We start from the raw sequence: 23,098 nt of genomic DNA on the forward strand, positions 1-23,098 counted from the left end.
CGATGTGGTTATAATACAATCAATATAATATGTAATAATCCAGTAACTGATTTCCAAATGCCAATGAAGGAAGCAGTGACTCAATGATGCTAGAGTATCAAATACAACAGAAGCAACTATATTAACACCCAGCTGTGATATAACACAGCTTGCTAGATTTAATATGAAGCTTAAAGCAACATAATACTAATGACATTTTACTACTATTACTACCTCAAAAATAAAACAGTAATTTTCACTCCAACTGTGAGCGCTGCCAGAGGCCACAGCTCAATAAGGATCAAGACTTGAGTAAGCCTTATGCCTGCCTGTCTATGGGCTACTAAGACTAAATGGAAACATCCGTTTAATCTGAAGGGAAACATTTAACCTTTGAAGACAGTTTTATATCCTGCTATGAAGGGAAACGTTTAACCTTTGAAGACAGTGTTATATCCTGCTATGAACAATCACTCATCAAGAAGGACTCCTGGAAGACAGGACCCTCCTTCAGCCACACAAGCAGGTAAGCATGGCTACCACAAACTCAGAACTAGTACGGTCAGAACTGAAAAAACTGTTGTTTACAAGTTTAAGTATTAAAGGAAGCAAGCAGGAAACGATTTCTACATTCAAAATGTAATGAGATGGAGAGATTAGCCATTCCTTCATCTACAAGTAAAACTGTGATGACTACAGGCATTTATGACCTCATTTTTAAGTCATAGTTATCTATTATTGGATGATGATTTGGGGCTGTGAAGACAATGCTAGGATATTACTCAGCAAGAGACATGCTCTGAATTGGATCATTAAAACCAAGCCCTGCAGCTTCTTGATCTTCAGGTCTTCCCACCTAAGTAATAACACAAGCTGTTTAGTGCAAGGCTATCTGGCAGGAGCCCACATTAAATACAAAGGTATATGCATCACAGGATGTCAAGTCATACACTTTGGCGTAAGAGGTGCAAATGCACATTAGAAAGTGAGAACTTCTATTCTTAAATGCAACATTTGCCAACTAGTCAACAGTAACAAAGAAGGAAGTGCCACTTGAAAATCCACTATCTAAAATTACTAAAAAATTTATATCCATTCTAGATGATATTTTGTGCCAGAAGAAATGTTTTCTAAAGTGCCACTGGACTTTCAAACGATGTTTTGATATCTGTTGCAGTGAGAACAGGCTCTGTAACCCAGCAGAAAATCATCCCTCACAGAACTGATGAGTGTTTCTGCGGAAAGCATAGAAATGAACTTGGGGGCAGGGGGAGAGAAGGCAGGCACCTTAGGAAGGAGGACTAGTAGCCAACTGGGAGAGAACATAGGCAAGAACAGAAGTACAGCGGCAAGTCTAGCCTTGAATGGAAGGAAGTATATTTGCAAATGCAAACAAGGAAAGAAGTCACTACAATACCACAGTTACTACAAACCAAGTTTAACAAAACATGAGGTTCCTTTCTCTACAAAATGCAGGTTGAACAACACAGATGTTTAATAATCTGGTATGTCCTGATACCCCAAAGTTACAACTATCTAAAAGCTTCTTTGAAAGTATTCACATGAGCAATGCTAATTAGGTAAAGAAATATTTGTACAGTTAAATTCAAATTAGATCAGCAATTTTTGTGCTAAGCACAGCATAAGCAGCATAGCACAGACACAGCAGAAGAGATGACAGTACTCTGCATCCCACGTTGCTGCACTGCCTCTTCAGGAAGACTGTCACATACAGTGCTCTTGCTTATTTATCCTATTCCCACAGTCACCCTTCATTAAGGGAGAGGAATAAATATATCATTATTTTCACATCCTACACTTTACACAACTCATCTCACACCCACCTATGAAAATACTAGCTACGTATTTTGAAACCTAAGTGCCCAAAGCAACATATCTCAAGCCTGCTAGTTCCTGGGTATGGATGCGCAATGCGACAGGCAGGTACGTAACCAAAGGGCAAGGCACCAGGGGGAATAGCTTTAACCTTAGAAAAGAACAAAAAGAAACAAACAAACAAGAAGCAAACAGAAAAGGATAACCCTTGGTGAAAGTGTGAGGACTGTTTCATCTTTGATCTTCTTGTGGTAGGAAAGGAGGAGGAGGAGGATTGAATACCTGCCCCATCAATACTACAGAAAGGGAAGTCATTCGCTCTACCAACCTTCTGCATTAATGCCCACACCACCTCACAGCTGAAAAAGAAATGCTCCTGGGAAGTACAAACCACCTTCCCAACTCTTGCAAGCTGCTACAACTTCCACAGCATAAGACACAGAGCATACAGATATTCAAGAATAAACACTGATCACTGTTTCAAAGTCAGCAGCAGCTAGCAACAAGAATTTTAAGTTAAGCTTGCAGCTAGCTGGGAGTTGTATGAGGGACAGGAATGAATGCACAGTCATATCCATGGATGTAGCTGGAGACAGTCCAGAGAAAGGCCACCGGGACAGCCAGGGCTTAGAGCACGATGTATGAGAAGCAGTTGAAGCAGGTGGGTTTATTGCATCTGCAGAACAGAAGACCAAAGGCAGGGAGGGAGAATATAAACACTGCCTTCACAGTCAAATGTTTCTTGGAGGTTCACAGCAAGAGGATGAGAGGCAGCAGTCATGCAGCAACAAGGGAAATTCTAATCAGATGAAGAAATTAAAAATCTTCACAATTAAAGTGGTCAGGCACTACAGCCTGTAAACAATCAGATCTTTTGAAGTCTGACATGGTTTAAGCAGGGCGTTGATTAGAGGACCTTCTGAGGTCCCTTCCAACCTAAAGTACTTTACAATTTTAATGTACTGTCTATGAAAAGAGAATGAGAAAATGGAGACAGGCAAAAACAAAGTAAGTTAAAGTCCAAAAGAGTAGTTCAACAGGAGTATATTTCTAACGATTTCAAAACCTTAGACCTATTTAAGTCTTAAGTCTTATGTTTTGCCTACCTACACTAATCATACACCAAATTTCAGCAGAGATGTCAAAACCAGATTTTTCTAGAAAACTGTTCTAGTTTGTTTTTAAATATGGTTTAGTTTCTTCTATTTTTGTTATAACAGTTAAAATGACCACCACTAAATGACTTTCACGTAATTCAGTTCTGTTTGGGTTTATGGCTTTTTTCCACAAAGCAAAGATTTTGCAAGGAATCATAACAAAGGTCTGGTCTACAGATATTTCAGTAACATTGAAGATTTGCAACTGCACCTGTGCCAAAGCAATTCTATTGCCTAACCCTGTAGAAGTTCACTAGTACAAAATGTGCAGTAAAATTGTGTATAATACTCTGGCTAAGAAAAATAACATATTTGCACTCCCACCCAAGATACTGACAGTCTTAACAACTGTTCAGCCTTCGTTAGAGGAAAGAACTAAATCACAGAATGGTTTGAGTTGGAAGGGACCTTAAATATCATCTAGTCCCAACCCCCCTGCCATGGGCAGGGACACCTTCCACTAGACCAGGTTGCTCAAAGCCCCGTCCAACCTGGCCTTGAACCATTCCAGGGAGGGGGCAGCCACACCTTCTCTGGGCAACCTGTTCCAGTGTCTCACCACCCGCACAGGAAAGAATTTCTTCCTTACACTCAGTTTGAATCTACCCTCTTTCAGTTTAAAACTGTTACCCCTTGTCCTATCCCTACACCCCCTGATCAAGAGTCCCTCCCCATCTTTCCTGTAGCCCCCTTTAAGTACTGGGAGGCTGCTCTAAGGTCTCCCTGAAGCCTTCTCTTCTCCACGCTGAACACCCCCAACTCTCTCAGCCTGTCCTCACAGGGTAGGTGCTCCAACCCCCTGCTCATCTTCGTAGCCTCCTCTGGACCCACTTGAGCAAGTCCATGTCCTCCTTATTTTGGGGACCCCAGAGCTGGACACAGCACTACAGGTGGGGTCACACGAGTGGAGTAGAGGGCAAGAACATACCCTCCCTCAACCTGCTGGCCACACTTCTCTTCATGCAGCCCAAGATGCAGTTGGCTTTCTGGGCTGAGAGCACACACTGCTCGCTCATATTGATAAATCATGAATGATTCATTGCTTTACACAGTTGATACTTATCAGGCGAGAGAAGTATAAAGGTGAAGGGTAAAGTACAGCAAGACTGAAGCTTCATACCCAAAAAACAAGCAGCAATCATCTACACAAAGCAGCTACTACAAGGTTATGTTGAAGTACATCATCTACTCCACAGTAGAATTGTAGATATGGAATCGTCAACCCATGGTAAGTGATCATACGAGTCTTGACCCATGGCAAACACAAGGCAGTCAGGCTAAGTAATAAAGCATTAAAGGCATCTGCCACAAATTAACTGAAAGAATGCAAGCGCTTTCAACATGTGCCTGTGACCAAACTCCTCCTGCAGAACTTCATTCTGCACTAAGCTGCCTCAAGACAAAACTATGAGAAACTGGTTTACTTCCCCACAAACAGAACCACCAGGTAACCTGAACAAGTTTTTGTATTTTTTTTTCCCAGAATCTTACCTATATTAATTTGCAGTAATATTATAAAAATGTGGTTTGAAAATAGCCTTAACTCAGACTATCATTTGCAGTAACTTGACAAGTAGACCGAACATAAACCAGAATTGCATACTTCATGTACATACAGTATCTGATTATTTCCAATGGTTTACCCATACCTCTCAGTTTGAACAATGTTTCCATTCAGAAGTATCAACCTGAAAATATTTACAAGAATCTGATCTTCCAGGCCAGAAAGTGTGCCCCACATCCTTAGTTACTCCAAAACAGGTCAAGCAACTGAGACAGATTCCTATCTTGGTAGCTATTGCTTTTTCATCTAGAGTAAGCACATAATTGGTTATATTCTTCAACATGCTGATAGGGTTTTTTTGGTTTTTGGTTGGCTGGCTGGGGTTTTTTTAATAATGAAAGAGACGATATCAATTCAGTAAGCAGGCAATTGAACTATTGATCATCCAACATTAGTAGGCACAGACAATGCCAAAAGTTAAACACAACATTCTTCAGAAAACAAAAAAGCAAATAACAAAACACCACAAAAAAAAAAAACAAAAACATTGAGAGTAAGGTAAATTACACCCTACTTATCTAGTTATTTATTTATATATTCCCTCAGATACAGATTAAATTCTTTTAACCACTCATATAATAAGTTGTGGCCAAACACCAAAAGGCTTGAAAATGTTGAACTGCTTTGCCCAGTAAGTCACCCGCCCATCTTCTACATCTCATTGACTCTGAATGCATGTCTGCTAAAACAACTAAAAACATAAGATTATGGTGCAAGATTCAGCAGTTGCACTTGCCCAGGACAAACTGCTGCAAAATAAGTTTATTTTAAACGCTTATGTGGAAATTACTTGGAAATAGAAATTATTCTAGACTACATACTGCCTTCATAAATTGGGAAGCTACTGCAGAATGAGTGAGCTATGGAACAGTATCTCCAAGTAACAGCCGCAATGAAGGAGCTCATTACCCTAGTGTTGATGAAACAAATTAAGTGAAAATATGGCAATATATAGTTCTTCCAGTTACAGCTGGCCTAAAACAGGACCAAAAAAAATCTTCATAATAAGACCAATTTGCTCCTCATTCACACATGTACATGTATATTGCAGTTTTATGAAGTTGACTTGAAAATGATTAGGAAACAAGAACCAAAATCCTGGGAAGCAGCTCATATACAATATTCAGACTAACTACAACTAGAAAATAAATCACAGGTCCTGCCAGAAAGTCAAGAAGTTTGCATTGTAAAGCATTAGCCCAATTTATTTCTTTTCAAAAAGATATTAAAAACAGCTCAAAAAGAAGACCTCTACAAAACAAACATATCAGTTTACTATTGCTCCTGTTTCAAAGGATCCGGTTTTCACACTGCAGCTATCCAGTGTGTCAGCAGCTTTGCTTGGATGGCATGTTTTCCTCTGAACCCTGCTAGAGGTACTACTGTTATAAAAACTCAGCATCCCCCATACCAGCTTCTTATAGGAGTCAAGCCTGTGTTTGACACCCACCCACAGTCACAGAAATTGGTGACACAAATGCAGCACTGCAACTTAGTGCAAGATTCAATATGGAAACAGCCATCTGAACAATAAAAGGGGCAAAATTTGCCTTAATGCATTTTTTAACTTCAGAAACTAACAAACACTAGAAGTACAAGGCATGATTAAAGACAGACATGTATACCTTCACCACATTACACAAATATTTGATTTCTCCCAGGCCAACATAAAATCAACATACAAAAGACACTAGGGATGATTAATCAAGTAAACCACATGTTAACAGCCTGAGCTTGTATATTCAGAATATGCATATACTTAGCTCCAGGTCCAACAGGAGTCTCCAATTTATCCTGTAATCTTCCACAAACACACATTTACACAGCTATGCCCAATAACGAGTCCTATATATGAACAGCTCTTTGAGCATTTTTTTAAAGATTATTAAAGTACCACCCTATTAAATTAAGCAAATACCTAATTTCTTTGTACCATTACCTTTGGGCAGATGTGTATGTTACTTATCTCTGCCCTACCACAAGGTATTGTCAAAGCTTAAAGGTCATTCTGAATAGACTATACACTGTTCTGATAGCATATGCTGCTCTATTTCAGATAAACTCAATGCCCAGACAAGAAAAATACTACGATAAAAGGGATGCACATATAATCACACACAAATTAAAACTTGCAACGTGAAAAATTCTTAATACCCTACTCTTCCAGAATAATCATATTCTAAATACTCTAAAATACAAACTACCAGAAGTTCAGCTTTCCAGAAGTGAAGTTACCCAAACTTCATAAAGTTGTCAGAAAGCTCTCATTTGCCCTAACACTTCATCTTTTCTTAACAGGATGAAAGCCAAAAATTATTAGAATTTAAATACATATCAATGGATCCAAAGTATAAGCCAAACATGCACCAGATCAAGTTTACCTAACTGATAAATTTGTAACTGAAGCCAAAATACATAGCAGTTTCTTTTTTAAATATAAAAGGAAATATGTAACATTTCTTGAATCAGTTGTTATTCTTGTGAAATTATGTCCACACAGAGGAGTTCAGTAGAACACAATCCATTTAGCATATGGATTAGCTTTCAAACTGATGAGATAACATGCTAGTGACTGGCATTCCATTTGCATGAGGGAACGCTTGTGGCTAATCATTAATGGTGGAATATGAGACAGTGTCTGTACTTAAAATAATTCTACTCAAGAGTGTGCATTTCCTTATAACCAATCTTCTCCCCTTCCACCTATGGCCATACAAAAGGATTCTAGTAAAGTGCTTGAGATTTAAAAAGCTCTTCATACACCATTATTTTTTTTCCTCTAGGGGAGCAGTTTCTCCACAAGACAGAATATTCAAAGCTGAAACACTTTCATTTTATTACACTTTTGAAAAATAATGTATAGTGGGGGAAATTCTGGTGTCTCTACTTAACCCAACAGCTTAAACAAAAATAAAATTTAACCCTCTCCATATAGGTGTCTGCTCTGCTAAGACTCAAGTTCAATTCCCTTCTCTAGCAGTCCAGATTTCAATCTCTATCTTATAACTCTCAAGTTATACCACTTTCCACTATGTTAGGGTCTCATTTCCTTATTTAGGGTCTCACTTCCTTATGTTAATACTTCTCACTCTAGAAAAATATTTGATCACTGAAACAGAGCACCAAATGTGAAGTGTTCCCTCATTTGGTAAGCAATCTTAACTGAAATGCAAATGCTGAATATAAACATCTGTTACACAGTTCCACAGGTAAGGCATGACATCAAGCAGTGGATGGGAATGTCAGCAGAGACACGACTGTTTCCCACATAATAACACACTGTGTGGCAGCAGCTAACACTGTCAACTGTCTTTAAGAGTGTGGTGAAAAATTTCAAAGATCATAAGTCAGCAAATTTGCACCAAATCGGTTAGTGAAGTGATGCAGTTTATGCTGAAAGGAAGTTTGCCAGTAGACAAGAAATACTTTCCTTTGATTTTGTGTTAGGAATACAGTTAACAGCAAGCACTAGTGGTGGTATAAAGTTTAATGTACTATTTCCAAAGAAACTTATGGGTTCAGGATTAACTTCCTCCCCACCCCCAAACCAGTTAACATGATCTATGGACCCATGTTGATTTTAAATAGTCCTGTCACAGGTTCTGGCAAGGCACATGCCTGCCACATCTTTCCTTTCCAGAAGGACATGAGCAAGTGTTACGCAATAGGGAAAATAGGTGTTATTGAGGAAAAAACAAACAAACAGACACTCCAGTTAAGGTAATGGAACATTTGATAGCAAATCTTGAATGAAGCAGAAACTGACTTTAGGCACATATTGCAGCAGCTGCAAAGTTTTCCAAGGTCAGTTTTTATTCTGGCATTTGCTGAACTAAAACTTTTAGCCTGGGTGGTTTGTGTGAAGTTTCACATGAAATATTAGAATGACATAGTCTCTCTATATTAGATATTTTTTCCAGTTGCATTGTTTTCTTCTAATGTCCATAACAGATTATCTTCCTACCTTAAACAGAAGGCAGGTCAAGGTAGCCCCTTGTTTTCAAATGTCCAATATAAAGTACCAAGGAGAAGAGTTTTTCAACTGGCTGTTGATGACAGGAAGTATTTTGGATTATGGTGGTTATTTCTTATGAGATATAAAATAAGATATTCTAATTTTACCCAGTTAAAAAATTTAAAAAACCCCAAACTTGAACTTACTTCACAAATACATACCAGGCTTATTTGAAAAGTTTATGAATTCTAGCAAAACCCCTTGAAAACATTTACAGAACATTATGTACTCTTCTTCAGTATTTAAACACTAGAGGATTTAGCTGTGCCATGAAAGGATTTTGGACACTTATAAAAAACACAAGAAATCAGAAATACTAAAATAAGAACAAAATACAGAGGTTGGCTATAAAAGCCAATATTAAAATCTACTTCACCAGATTAACAGTTCTGATGACTGTGAACCCCAACACATTCAAATCTGACTCTACACATTCTAACTGACATTTTAAAACCAGATAACTTAACACATGCATATGGTAAATTTCTAAATAATTTCCCACCTCTTACATAAGTGATGTCCTTATCTAAATATGGAAAATAGGATTAGAAAGTTCCTGGATGTAAATAAATCACTTTATCAGAGAACCAAACAATCTGTCTAAAGCCAATAATCGAAGTAGGAACATGAATTCAAGCATGCAAAATTGACAATTTTTTAAAATTGATTTCTTCCTCAAAGAGATACATTTGGTAACTGCAAATGAAGTCCCTGCCAAAACAAAGAAACCTGAAATGCCATACTTAAGTGATTAAGCTAGAAAAAGAGAGTGATGCTAAATTTCAGTCTGAGCCAGTAAATGACATTTAATCTGATGGAAGAATATTATATAACCAGCATGTATTTGAAAACTGAGTGATACTTAAATGTTTTTACAATTACCAGAAAATACCTACATTTGCAGTTTAAAACAAAATATGCCATAAACAATATTTGTTCTAAATTTACTTTTTTTTTTTCCTCTTCTGAATAAACCCATTTGTACCAACCTGTTTTATTAGAAGGAGTTTTCTACAGCAGATTTCCTAGTGACTTCACCCAAGTTGCCTTGAGAGGGGGACATGGAAATCTGGACCACGCATTTCTTGTCATTAACAATAAAAGTTCCAGTTGAAAATTCTTCCTCTGCATATAATGTTATTCTAAGAGCTAGATACACTAACTCCGGAAATAATTTGTGGAAGAGTTAAAGAAATCTGAGAAGACCCACTCTGTTCAGGGCTTTCCATGTTTAAAAAGGAATGTGATTTAATCTTATTTATATTAGATAAGCAGGATAAAAAAAGGCAGAAGGCAGGTTTAATATAATGTAGAATAACTTGTTCTACGGCCAATTTATATTTTCATTTCATCAAGTTGCATCTTGTCTTTTTCTTCCAATTCAAATAAGACTATCATGTTCTCTCTCCTACCTAAAACTGCAATTTTTAATTGCAATTCTTAGAAACGACTTTAAATCTCTGTCAGTAACCCTGTGAACTCAGCATTATTGCCTCAGGTATCTCTAACTGTCTAGATTTAATCTTATGGCAACTCTGAGTAACCTTTACTTTTTACCTTTGGGAACTGTAAAAAATGATTGAGATACTTTCTGTGAAAAATAGAGTAAAAACAGGTTCAGCTGGACAACGAAGACTTCTCTGAGTAACATTAGGATTGTCTACCAAAACTCATCAGCAAAAAAACCATCAATAAATGAAACAGTAAAATAAGTTAAATATAAGGGAAGCGCAACTCAAAAACCAGTAGGTAAGTCACACTGACAAACAGGATGATTTTTTTTTTTTTTTTAATTTTTCATCTTAATTCCCACATACAGGTAAGTGCCAAATTACCATTTAGAGCCACTATTCATGATGATTATTCAAATTTATCCACAGTTACAAATACTGCGGAAATGACAAGTCTGGCTAAGCTGCCTTTACAGACTTAATTTCTCAAGACATAGCAGCACATGACTTTCCAAATAATTTCTTACCTTTAAACTCACTGAGTACCCCCATCATACTTTAAAGGCTAGCTTTAAAATACTGCTAAATTTTGTCTCAACAACTCCAGCCACATATTATAAATACAATATTCTAATGTCATCCACATTTGTCTCATTCATCCAGAAACAGTTACAGGCACAATTACAGAAGCCTAAGTGTACCATGACAGCACATAAACATGTTAGAGCAGTTTAGAAACTGAATATATCAACACCATGATCCTTCCTCTTATCTTCTCATCTAATCAGATACATTTCTCCTTGGAAAAAAACACAATTTAGAGCTGTTCCGTTCATTCTGCAAGCATCATCATGTAACACTTTCAGACAAGAGAAGCTGCTGGTATTCTGTTAAACTCAATTTCAGAAAATAACCAGAACTGCCAGATCATCATAGCAGAATGAAGTTATACAGACTTAGGATCACCAACTTAGAAAATAATTCATAGGACAGAACCTGTGGAAGTTTACTTTAATCCTCTATATGAAATGGGTCCATTTAGATCAACTAGGTTTGCTAAGCTCCACTCAGCTACTGCAGAGTCTTGACTAAGCTCATAGGTTGTTGGAGCCTGGATCCCTCCGAGGAATGAGTTCTCAAAGACATCCAGTTGTGGAACCAGTATCAGTGACAACTAGTTCTGTTCAGTTTTATGACTGTTCCTCTCCCTTTTCATATAAGAAAAAGGCTATCAAGCTCACAACTGAACAGACTTGGAGCTAATGGATCTGGCTTATATGGCTACTGCTATGAGCTACCTCATTCCTCCATTCCCCCAACATTTATGCTCTTCAAGTTGAAGATAAGCCAGAGCTTAACTCACTTAGATCTTGATGCAAGTTTAGCACATCACATAAGTTTTTTAGACCAACACAAATTTGTAAGAACAGGTCAGGATGGTTACACGAACAGTTAGTTTAGAAGAACCATCAACGGGGAAGTAAGTGTGAGCCTTAAATTACACTTTCCTTCTGACTCCCTCAACTAACTACCCTTTAAATTATTTCAAACACTAGCTACTTTATTTTCAAAGCCCCTCATAGCTTAGGTTTAGGCTGTCACATCCAATCACTATCAAATCACAGAAATCAATGAAATTGGAAAAGAAACTCAGTTTACATCTAATTCCCCTGCTTCATCTTAGACATAATTACCCATACGATGTTTTTATGACAGCTCACTAACACAAAAGACAGTGGTCCCATTCCTGTCTCTAACTGCTAACAGCCACACACTTCCATTGTTCATGTTATGCCAGCGCTGGTGTACTACTCTCCAAACCATATTAATTTCTCAGAAAATACAAACCCTAACTTAAGTGGTGGTGGGTAGGATGACAGGGACAACACAGGGGAACACAACCCCGCATAATTTTTCCACTGTCCTACAAGATAGAAAATGGTTCAAAGACCAAAACTGGCAAAAGTCACTACAGAAGAGATGACAACATGCAAAAGAAGAGTAAGAGGAAAAAGGAAAGTGGACAAGCCCTCCCACTTTCAGCAACGAGTGACTGTATTACTCAACCATCCAACTACGGTCATCCACTGCTCTCCAAAGATGTCTGCTTTGGCCATAATTCCAAGTTTCCTTATATCTATCTTATATCCCAAAAGTCCGATGTTCAGGTGCAGATTAAAAAAGGAACTTCCTCTTGTCCTTCTCAGTGGACACACAGTATCTGTCCCCTGCGTAAAAACCATCAACACAATGGAAAAACACTGTTCTCTACTTCCTTAATAAAATAAGTATTTTTCTTTCAATGTTTTCTAACTTTCCAGTCTTCTTAATTCAGTTGATCTCTTCTGAGTTCTCCACAGTTTCACTACTACTGTTTTTCTCATACAGTGCGTCAAGCTGGATACTGAAGCTCCCCAGCACTAAATATAATGGAAACAACTTTCTGCCTCATTATACATTCTTCTTTAGACATACAGAAGGATGCCCATCTTTCCTGCAGCCTCACAATGGTGGTTTATAATGAAAATGAAATGCGTCAAAGCCTTTTGTAGTGCTCTCACACTTCCAGATAATCCTTTTATACTCGACTTTGACACCTTCCTTACCCATTTAGAACTTTGCACTTGCAAGCATTCATGGAGTACTACTCCAATTTATCAGCATAACTTTGTCTTCTAAACTTGGTCTGAAAAGCAGCTGCCAACATTTCCAGCACAATGCTATTCTCTGTTAACCCAAGGTGTATTCCAACATACCAGTTATTAATAAAAAGCATCATTACAATCAGATATGGACATATTCTCCAGTTCAAATATCCTCCAATTTGATTGCAAAGTGATGTAAACAGTTCTCCCTCGTACTACTTAGTTTGACAGTCATGCAGAACAAACACACCAAAACCCATGCTTGTTACAACAACTGATCTTGATGAGTGCAGGTAAGAGAACTATCTTTGTTAAAATCTTAAAATACTGATCAATACAAAAGTATCAAAAAGATATTAGCTATCTTCCTAAAGATTAATTTTCCAGGTCCTGTCTTCTCCCTGCAATACCTTTTTGTCTGCCATTCTTCAGTATTCACATTTTCTTAGAGACAGATGCCAAAAATTTAAGAGATTGTTTAAGACAGACTCAGAAATGTTATTTCAGAAAATGCTTACCAGGTACCGCCAATTTGAATTGAGCTAACGTAAGTAAATATGTATGCAAAGTTCCAAGTTATCGATATTGCATTACTCTTGAAAGACCTTAAGTTCTTCCTCTAAACAACAAAACTACTGCTTCAGCACCCTACGGCTGAGAAATATGCAAAACATGCTAGAACTACTCAAAACTTCTGCTCCACATTCAATTCCTGCAGTACCTTTTAAAAGCATTTTATCATGAAATCTAGCCCAAAATAAGTATTAGCTCCCACACATAACTAGCACATTATTTCTACTGAAAAGCATCTGTAAACTTAGAGCCTTGATCCTATCTTTACAAACATGCTTAATAATGAGCCTATGAATCATATTCTAAAGGTGATTCTTGATTATAAGACGAAAAATGCTTCTATCAGCCAACTAACATGACAATTATTGCATAAGCAGTACATTCAGAATATTTAACCTGTTGGCCTACTTAAACCAGGGAGAAACAAATATTCTTTTTCACCGATCATACATTAGTTTCAATGCATTCATGAATAAAATAATGAATAGTTATTTGTTCAACATTAAGTTGGTATTTTCAGAGCACATAACTGCAAACACTTGAGGATGCATCCACTTCTTCAGGTTCTGACGAGCTAGAAAGCAGGTACGTACCTTCAGGGTTCTGTATAAGCCGTGCTGTTTGAGAATACATTAGGACAGGTGGCTGGGCAGGCTTTGATTTTGAATGACAGCCATCTGAATCAATATTGAAATAAATATTTAAGTTTAATATATTTGAGTATAACATTAAATTACTATATTAAAAATTACAATAAATATTTAAGTATCCAGCATAATATTTATACTGTGGATAGTCATACACAGTGAATGGATTGAAGCACAATGAATTGCATGAGGTAAAACATTTCTATTTTGAAGAAGACTAATTACTTTGAAAATTGTATAGCTTTAATACTACTTTTATCTTCTACTGCAAACATGAAGCTATTTCAAGCAGTCTGCATAGGTGCGAGTTTATCCTATAATTTTACCTTAAGGTGCAGAGAATGCACGTAACACAGTTTATAGACAGCTGAGAGAGATCAGTATGTGATGCCAAAAATATTAACCCCTCAGGTCTCTTCATCACCACATACACATTGAGTATGTTATCACGCTGTTCTCTTATCTTTCTCTCTGACAAGAATAGTGCCCAAGCCATCTGCCTTTGCATACTGTAAATTTTTAGTTATAGTATGCACTTATAGCCTTTTCCTTCTGCTCCAAAGGAACTTAATCTGTAAATACCCCATAGCTATTACACTTCCACACAATAAAAAGAAGTTGTGCAAATAGACCTGTGCTAAAAAAAAAAAAGACTTGTGAAACACACGTACAAGCTGCTGTTGTACTGCCAATAGTATGCAACCAATCCTTGCAGATTGCTCTGGAGTACCTCCTAGACTCATGCAACATGCTAATAAATGTCCTCACCTGGCAGCTTGCTAGCAGTGGTACAGAAACATTACTGCAGCCCAGCCTACTGGAACAGAGAAACCATTCTATCAACAGCAGACACTGCAGAACAAAAAATTCTCAGTGACCACAACTCTACAGTTGTTTTGCAGTAAGGTGACTTTTATTTTTTCAAGAAGGTAAGCCTTTAGCAGAACTAGGGTTCACTTCAGTATCTAACCCTCTCCAATCCCACAAAGAACTCCTGATCTCAATTTATGGGAGTAAGTCCCATAGTTGATGCCACCATTTGTGATAAAGCTAGATGGGCTGTCTTCAAAGCTTCTAGTCTGAGCTCACTTGGTCCATATGGATTTCAGATCAAACCTGTTAAAGTACACCCAAAGGCAGCCAAAGTACCTATGCTGCCTTCCAACATCTATTACTTCCTTAATCCTGTGTTACAGCTAAACAGAAAAAACACACCTGAGTTCATGCATAGCACATTTTATCAGCAAACACCTCCAGCTGAGTTGCTAAGTCTAAGTATATATCTTCTAAATATACAAAGTATTCACACAAGTGTAATTTAGGTGTTTCTTAAATGTTTAATTTCCACATTACTTTATTCTAAAAGATGAATCAGAAAGTAGTTTTGTCATAGTGGTACCATCACTCTACAGCACAGAAACTGAAACCATCATGGAACATTAACACCAGCCTGACCTCCTGCCACCGCATCTCACTGAACAGATTTTCAAGCCAAAAAAGTTCTCCTGATCTTTGTTATTTTAGAACTAATCACACACATGTAATTCATATTTTTTCCCTTTGAACGGCAGTGCTGCATCTTTAATGAGATGGTTTAATAGGCAAAACCAAAGATAAGAAATAACCAAAGCCATCTGATCAGAGGTTTTCCTACTTCAATACTTGTCTCATTTCACTAGTTCAAAAGTCTTACTCACTCTAGTAAAGTTGTTTGGAGTATCTGTTACTCTCTCCTATTTTAAAATAAGACTTTGAAAATTTTATTTCCTTCTAAGGAGAACCTAATTCGGAGCAAGAATAGCACATTTTCCCTGAATGCCTTTGGGAGCTGTCAGGAAGCATGTATTTGAGTTAAAGGGAGTTATGCCTCTGTATTTGCCTACCTCTGTCAGTGGTGAAACTGCAGATGACGATATGTATATCCACCTCCACACAGCAAAGTTCTCTGGTCAGAGTATGACCTTCTCTAAATCAAAGGTTTTCCAGTTTCTGGAGAGCACTCATGCCAAAACACATCTTCTATGCAGCCTCCCAGACTGTAATGCCTGCAGCACACTAAGTGTACTGGTGTCCTCAGCAAACCATAAACTATATAGCACAATAAATTCAATTTAATCGTAAAAATATTGAAATGCATGGCAGGACATATTTCTTGGCAGATACCATCCTCTACAGTTTCACCTATAGTAAAGGGCTGTTCCGTTAAGTAGTGGCAAAAAAACCCCAGACATATTTTTTTGTGGAAATATGCCTTCTTTTGTCAAGAGTTCATGCTAGGTTTTTGTACTAAAGCAGCTGTACTGCCAAGAGATTCTAAACATGCAACAGCATCTACTATAGGTCCTTTTGCCCCTGCAGTATATCATTTAGAAACCAACATTCCACATTTAACTGCTTTTCACATATACTTACACAGAGTAGCAAAACTGGGAGTTTAACTTGATAAAAGGAAAAATGTAGGAAACTTCCACACCTAGCACCAAAGAAGATTAAGCCATATTCTAAAATGGTATGATTATTAAATCATGCTCTTCCAACATCATAAAGATGCAAAAATTACTAAGTAACTTGGGTTTATTTTAATATAAGGAAGTATCAAAAGCCCAGTACATAAACTTACTGCAAACAGTGCATTTTCTGGCACATAAGAAACTGAAGGAAGACCAAATTATTTAGATTTTTTAAAATTAGTACTATTTATTACAAGACAGTGCTATATGCTTTTTCTTATAAATAGCACAATGCTCACCTATTTGAACAAAAATCCTCAGATAGTAGGCTTCAGCCCAGATTCTCAGTATGAATAAACTTTACACACAGCATGCTACAATCCAGCTATGCAGTATTTCCTATTTTGTGGAGAAAAATCTGTGTATCTTACTTTTCTGTTGATCTCAGGAAATACCTACAGCAGTGCCCTGTCAGATGATCATTTGCTGTTTTAGATGACTAAACAGAGCTTGCCAGATCTTAACGAAAACTGTAGCTCTGATTTAAGAGCTTACAAACCATGACATAAGAAGTAGCCCAGCAAGTGGAAAAAGGGGAAAAGTGGGGAAAACAAGACAAAGTCAAGAAAATCACACTGTTAGTAAGTAACAAAACACAGATTTCATGAGGGAGTTTTGCTGAGGAATACTTTATTTTTCCCTGTAGTTTCTATAACAGAAGCTGGTCAACCCCAGACTAGTAGCCCTCAGGATTTACCATACGAGTTCTCACTCCACTGACAATGCAGGGGCAATAAAACCACTTGCCCAAAGCTCACTGCAAATCCTTCCTTACTAAATCTCAGTTAACAGACCAAGGAGGAAAATAATTTAAATTATTTGTCTATTATATCATACAGTGCATTTTTTTAAAGAAAAAACACATTCCTGACAAATTATCTGAATGTGCAAAGCAGCAAATCCTCAAACTTCAAATATTTATCAATTCAACAAAAATCAAACACCAACCTTCTCCTAAGTGACTGGCAGAAAATCACACAAGACAGCATAGGTTTACACAGTTGGCAGCTTGGGCTAGTATCTCAGAGATCAAACAGGCTAAGTTTTGTACCCCCTGATGTTATACAAAACAGCTTGAATACACAGTTTTGCATGTGCCAGATTTATCTTTCTTTATGCTAAAAACCTGAAAGAAAAATAGTCAACTTCATAACAAAGCATGGGGACTGAGATGATAGCATAAAGTCTGAAATTAATTATACACATGAAATGGTGAAATTGTGTTGTTTTCCTTCTATTCCTTGCTCTTTTCCCTAAATCTCACAAGTGATTTCTTTATGTGAAAGGCCATCTACATACCAGCCATCTCTATACGGCTTCTGTCTACTCCTAAGTGTTTTCATTTTTCTAATGAAAGTGTACTTCATTTTTCCCAGCAGGAATAGGAGAAAGAAGCATAACAAAACACATGAAGCTGCTCCTTCCATGCTAAGGTATTTGGTGACGTGCAAAATTCTAGCAATTTTGGTTAAAAACAGTGTCACTACTTTCTAAATTACCATTTTTTTAAAGCAATTAAAATTCAAGATACCTGGATTTAGAGTACTTCTTGCAGACATTCTAATGCAAGCTCCATCAATTCCATACCATCTATTTCACATTTTGCACTTAAAGTAGGTGAACTCGTTAAAGGAGATTCGTCACTGACAGCCACTTTCATACGTTTTCTTTTAGCCAATACGGGATCAGATCTTTGACATGATCTGTTAGCAAACTGGATAAAACAGCACACTGCAGCTCAAAGAAAAAAAAAAAAAAATCAAAAAAATCACCTCTCCCCCATCAAAACACAGGTATCACCACAAAACTTTCAACTGACACTAATGTACTGTGAGTGTGCAGCTCTCCCATGAAAGGAGGCAGTAAGTAAAGGAACAGCTAAAATCCTCCATGCTATTAATAGAAATGTTGGAAATGCCTGCCTAATTTAGCTTTAACTTCCTTCTTCAATTTAGACTAACATCTCCCATGAGATATCTGGAGCTCCCTGACCAAACAAAACTCATCCTGACTCATCCCAAGTACAGCTTCAATGTACATTTGAATAGCACCCTTCTACAAGGGCACAACAGCTAAAGGATCAAAACCATCCTTTACAGCCCATGTCAAAGCTGCTCAGAGTAAAAGTTTTAAAATATCCTGTGATACAGGTTAGGGTAGAGCAAGAATGGTCTTTCACTGAGTAAAAATGAAGTTATATTTTCCAGCACCATACGTTAAGCTTTACTGATTTTCAGTAGAGAAAGCAAAGGACCTTACAAAGGGGAACCCACCCTCTTACAGCAATGCTGTTATGTCTGAGTTTCATAAATCCAGAACAGCAGTTTCCCTCATTCCCCAGTTTTAGAGATTGTTCCCAAGCATTTTATTAGCGACCATGTGGTTATCAAGTTTCACACATTTCAAAGCAAACGTGGAGCTTCAAACTCTTAAGTCTGAAACTGGACTGGTAAGGGAAGTTGTACACAGAAAAAACTCCTCCGTATCCCACAGCTTTCAGACGGGAATTTCTGTATTTACCATGCACAAAGACATGTCCCTATCACAAACAGCCTCTAAGATAAACTAAAGCCAAGAGCAGAAGTAAATAACATCTGCCTTTTAGTCCTCAGTAAAAGGGAAAATGACTTCAGCCAGATTCTATCTTTAAAATGAAATTGTTTCATAAAGAAAAGCTCTAACAATGAAAATGTAGTTATTCCGTTTGCTTCAAAGTAAGATTCGTTCACTGGCTAAAATCTCAGAGAGCTAAAAAGAATACGGAGCTATAGTAAAACTAGGTGTTATAACATCTTGTGTCAGCCCTACTGCATACCAAGAGGCTGACCACATTCCTGTCTACAAAGGCTCCTCATTAACACTTTAAAATAAGGACAAAAGTATCTCCTCTAATGCACTGTACTTCACTTACAGATAATTAAATCTGAAGAAAAGTCTCCTCAAAATAACTGCGTATAAACAAAAAGCAAAAAACGACAAAACAGAAAATCAGTCCCTGGAAATGCAAGACCTTCAAATTCATAACATGCAACTGCAAACATCAGAGGTTGAACTAACTATGCTGTTCCCTGGTATTTACACAAAAGCTTCCCTGGATTTCCATCCACTCAGATGCCAAATTCAGCACTGACATAAACGTTACATATTCCATACTTTTAATGCAAAGTAATTTGCTAGGAAGTTTACTTAATTTATGTTTTAGCTTCAATTACATTTGAGAGGCTTAATGATGCTACTGCTGAGGCAAAACATTCCAATTGAACAGATCTGAAAGAAAGTTTGAGCTAGCTCTCTATCGACTATCAAGAACTTAAAAATAAAAGTCTATATCCAGATCATCATTTTTCCCCCAAAGCACAACATAATGTGCGAGTCCCTGTGTTTCAGACAGCTTAGAGCTAAGAGTTGTGCAACTTGAGCTTTTCCATCAGACAGCTAATCAAATGCAGCAACTTACTACGCATTTCATATCCTTATTATAAATAACTACAGCCTAGGAATGCAGAAGTGTTCATACTTGGTTTCCACTGACTTTTCTTTCATTCCAATGAATAAAATACCCTTCGTGTATATTTTTGATACTCTGAATTTTATTCTGCAATGCTGTACTGTGAAACTCATGACCGAAATGCAAGCACTCCAGGGAGAAATAACTCCTATTGAATTTAACACAGGTTATTAATATATTACAGAAAAAAATTAAAAGTATGATAAAACAAAATACAGTAATTTGAATAAAAACCAGCTAATTAGAGCACGTCTATATCAATGAAAGCAAAGTGACATGGACTGTCACCCTGAGAATTAATCAAAATTAAAACCTACCTAAGGATTACAATATATTTCTAAATAGTAAACAAACTTGCTTTGTCAAGAGGGAAAAAAAAGGATATTGCTTAGAAAGGGATTTTTTTCCTGTTTATCTGCCACTATGATTTGAACAGTACTAGTTGTAGCTCATGATGAATAAAAAGTAATTGCAAGTAAACCGTCTGAATTTCACCCCTAAAACTTACAAATTGACATAATCATTTATATAAATATTAAACTTAAGTACCCCCTTGTAAGACAGAAGAAAAGGATGAAGGCATTTCATGAGTAAGCAAGACTCTATGAAGCTAGGTTTACATCAATACAGAGATGAAGAATTGCTTTATGAACTACACCTGTATGCAGCTGTTATACATAATGAAGTAAATATTCTTAGCAGACCGTTTTTAAATGAAAGTCATTTTTAATGTCTTCATAAAAGTATATTTGCTGAATTATGAACACCCATAGTTTCCAGCAAAGAGGAAGAGGGACAGACAATTAAACCCAATCAATTACACCACCATCCTCCCTATGGTGGCTTAACCATCACAACAGTTTAAACATCTGTTAACATTTCACATCAAAAATGAGGTCAGGTCAAGAATACACAGAGTTGTGGATCAGAAAAAAAATCATAAAGTTTGAAATAGGTTGCAATGATGGTTGCAACTATGATGGCAATACTGGGGGGGGGAAGGGATGGGAAGTGGATAAATCAAATTCAAGTGTGACCCAATTTCCAATTAAGTATCAACTCATTTGTCAGCAAGAGCAGAGATATCAGCCAAACAAACCAAGTGCGACTACAAACAAATGTAGGTAAAAATACTGATGCAATTTCTGAACATATGGGGAGAAGTGAGGGAAAGAGAGACACAACACTACATAACAAAACTAAACCCAAAACAAAAAGCACACACACCTGAAAAGCAAGAGACAGGTACAGAAACATTGCCATATCACATTACAGCTCATTATCCACCCCAGAAGAATCCAAACATTGCCAACAGCAAAACAAGTTACAAGCAGCCTGTAACAATGCCAAAGAACATGAAGACACCTACTTCTACCTTTTGATAGCCAAGACACCCAACCTTCTGATTTGGCAGATACAACAAATCACAGAACTGCTCCGAGTTGATTTACTGACAGATTAAAGGCATAGAAAAAAATCTAAAAAAAAAAAAATTAAAGCATGTTTACTCCTGTTTGTAACCAGAGTTTAGTTTAAAACTTTGTATGTTATCCACTCTGGGTCTTGAAATCCAGTTTACTATTGTAACTTTAGAAACTTATGCCATGCAGCTGAATACCAGTTGATTGGTTTTTTGTTGGCGTTTTTTTGAAAACTAATTGAAGAATGATATGAATTTTATTATCACCTTTTTCAGTGGGATTTAAAAAAACCCCAGTTTTTACAAGCTATTAACGTGGAAAACTTACTAAGGATTCATAATTTGTGCTTTAAGTTGTATTAAATTAACTATTAAAAAAAATCAACAAAAGTTACAAACTATAGAGATACTTTGTTGATGTCATAGTACATGGTTGGCAACTGGAATAGCTGAGCTACACGCTACTGCAAGTACCATATTTAGAGTAAATATGTGAAATACCAGAGCAGTTTGAACCCGTGCAAACTTATCACTTCCTACATAAGCAAAAGAATCACTGCTGCTAGAACGGCACGGCTGCTGGAGCGTATGGATGCTGTGCCTCAAGGACTGCTTGCTTGGGAGGAGGCAATAAGGAATGTTAAGTGAAGATTTCAAAAGTGTCTTGTCAGGAGAAAGGGAAAAGAAGGGGTTGCTGTGGAGAGCTCTTCTCAGTAAGTTAACATAGGTTTGAGGGAAATTATAAAGGAGAGCTCAGAATGAGTATAAGACCCACCTTCTGTATTTTTTATTTCATAGACCATGTATATGTCATGACACGAATTAAAATAAAACCACAGGATTTTCCTTTATGCCACCACTGTTCAGTAAATTTTCTTATACTTCATGCTAGGAATTGATCCTCCCCCAAGTTAAATTTTGGTGTAGATCTTGTTATTTTATATCCTCTGTTTTGAGGTAAAACTTATAAAAGCCTAATTTACTCATGCTTAATATTGCAAATGATCTAGATAAGCATTACTTTAATAAAGCTTCTTTAGCAAAATAGCACAAGAGATGTTTAGTCACAATCGGAAAATCCAGTGTATTTGTTAAGTCTTTATGAAATGCTTAACTTCATTAAGTTATTTTCACACAGTTAAACACAGCTTAGTTCCCTAATTTCTTAAATCTCAATACCTGATTTGTCATATATTACTCATAACTTGGATTTACCATTAGCAGACCGAGAGTACCACAAGTTAGCACTGAATTTACTAACACTATTTTGAGGTTTAGAAACTACCAGCTAATTGATAAAGCTCTGATATAAAGCTAGGGGTGAAATACAATGCACAACAGTTATTTCTACTTCCCTTGAGTTTAGAAGGATACATAGTTTATAACAGTTCATACCCCGCCTGCTCACTATCACATTTCACAACGGAGAAAAACTGCTGGAAGAGCAAGAAAAATATCAAACCCAACAATTTTATATCAACAACAGTTTCTTTCCTTTCCACTTGGTTGCAGCTTTTTGGCCAGTCATTTCTTACTTCTAATCTGGCGCAGACATAATCAGTAATAAAATCTCTCTCCTACCTAAGCCTTTGCAAGATAACATTCAGCTCCAAATTACAACTACTTCTGCCAGTAAGACTTCAACTAGCAGGAAATCTAAATGGTTAAACTCACAGGCTGATGGACAAAAAACCCCGTTCTTTGACACAAAGCAAAGTTTTCATTGTGGCAGTAGAAGTGTTTGCCAAAACACACAGAAGTAAGAACACATACCTGATATTATTGCTTTAAAC

The 23,098-nt window shown here is 37.0% G+C and overlaps 1 protein-coding gene across 12 annotated transcripts in view; it reads right to left on the reverse strand.

The window, feature by feature from the left end:
- PICALM (phosphatidylinositol binding clathrin assembly protein) overlaps positions 1-23,098 on the reverse strand; it is a 71,476-nt gene that overhangs the window by 42,618 nt on the left and 5,760 nt on the right. The gene's annotated exons all lie outside the window — the stretch shown is intronic.

This window comes from Strix aluco, chromosome 2 (assembly GCF_031877795.1).
Source record: "Strix aluco isolate bStrAlu1 chromosome 2, bStrAlu1.hap1, whole genome shotgun sequence".
Classification (NCBI taxonomy): Eukaryota; Metazoa; Chordata; class Aves; order Strigiformes; family Strigidae; genus Strix; species Strix aluco.